Below are 1939 nucleotides of genomic sequence, written 5' to 3'. Positions count from 1 at the left end.
TTGTGCTGAGCTGGTTGCAGATAAAGACACATCGCTCCCTGGCCGCCGCAACTATATGCCACCTCCGGCCCAAGTTCTCATCCGAACTAACGACCTGCAAGTAGTTGGGTTGCTCCGACGTGTCAGCGGCTGCCCAGGAATACTACAGGACATCAACAAGCTGTGGCAGATATCCGGCGAAATATACGTATAGAGTTGGTTTCACGGGATATACTTCCTTCTCAAACATATGCAGATTTATGGGACCTACTTCATGACCAAAAGTCTTGATTCCCTCGACTCCTAAATTTGGACAAAACTTCTCTCCTTTCATCCAGAAAGCAACACCTCCGGCGCCGTAGACGTGCTTTTATCTCTCCGTGTATGGTAACCCTCCCCTGCTATCTCACCTGTGCAGAGGGTGTTGCAGTTCAGAGTATCCGAGTCGGGGTGGCCCTCACGCCTGCGAAAAGCCAACGAGTTTTATTAAAAAGAACCATTACCAGCCAATTCATGTATTTACACTGAGATAAGTGAAAAAATGCTAGGAATTGAAAATCGCAAAAACACCTTTAGGTATTTTGCCTACTGTGTAATATAGCAAGCATCATTTGCCTTTTTTATCAACATTTTAATCTCTTGAAAAACTTTAGCTTCTCTTCCAGAGAGCATAATCTGTCCTCCATCCAAGACCCCACCGGACGATGGCAAACGCGCAATAGCATAGCTCCAAGAAGGAGAAAACCCCTTACCTCGGCCGATGTTCCTTCCATCGCCACCAAGTTCACGCAACCAAACGATGCTTTCAGAACCTCATTGTTACTTACACAGTACAGACAGCGGGACCCATCTACTCCAAAGACTTTTCTTGATCACATTCTGTGCCACCTGATGCTTGGGCAATCTACCTAGCTACCTGCAAAATAAATCAGCGAACGCTGGCTTAATACAGCGTCCTGATTTGTGTCTGTCATGCACAAACAAAGCTTCATGCGCTCCGCATCCACAGTTCACTTTTCTTTCAGATTTTGTTAGGGGCAAAACATGTCCGGGCAGCCTTTTAAGCAGAAATGGATGCCACTATATCGATCGCTCGATAACGAAGCGTATTACTCGCGAGTCGTGCAAGTATCCTCCTCTAAAAAGGACATTGACCGGAGCATCAGTCTTCCTTCTCGTGTTCCTTCTTTTGAGTAATTTTTTTGTTTTATTTTCGTTGCACACTTTTTGCTGTATAATGATCATTGTATATTCAACCGTGTTATATTGTCAAACAATGGTAGATAGAATAATTAAATAATAATAAAATCAAATAACCGATGTAATTTTATTTCCATCTTCCAATGTAAATTTTTGACTTGTTTGATATCCTTTCGAATATGCGTCGTATTAAAGTTATCTAGAAGGTGCGCGTGTTTGTCATATTTTATTACCATCTTGAGCAGGCCAACATATGCACTGATTTTTTTATTATACGCTTGGTAGGATTCATAAGGTATTTTGCAATCCGGCTTTATACGTACGTTAAACAAGGCCCGTTAAGAGATATCATCCCGCTGTCAGTTTCCAAAAGCATCTGCTTGGTTAAGCACATGAGCGCTCTCACTACAAGAGAATTTAAATTCCACATTTACTGGTAGAGCCATCGTCAGTGCAAGGTTGCGATGAATAGTGGTAAAGAAGAATCCAATGATGCTTCGCGGGTTTCACGCGCCACACGCACAGAACGTCCGGCGTTAAAGAAGAAGCTAACGACGTTGGAATACCTGACCTCTTGGCAGCCCTTCAACGGCCATCTCTTTTCAGCGCAATATCTTCCCAATCCGACTCCGTGGGCTGACCTGACTTCACTCGAAGTTACCAGCCACGAAGGGGTTCCAACTACTAACAACGGTATGCGATCCTGAGTCACGGTGATCGAAGCTCTAGCTGATGTACACCACGTAAGCTGCGGTGTTGC

The sequence above is a fragment of the Amblyomma maculatum genome, chromosome 3, assembly GCF_055883805.1.
Source record: "Amblyomma maculatum isolate TAMU_Amacu chromosome 3, ASM5588380v1, whole genome shotgun sequence".
NCBI classification, from domain to species: Eukaryota; Metazoa; Arthropoda; class Arachnida; order Ixodida; family Ixodidae; genus Amblyomma; species Amblyomma maculatum.
This window is presented reverse-complemented; position numbering follows the sequence as displayed.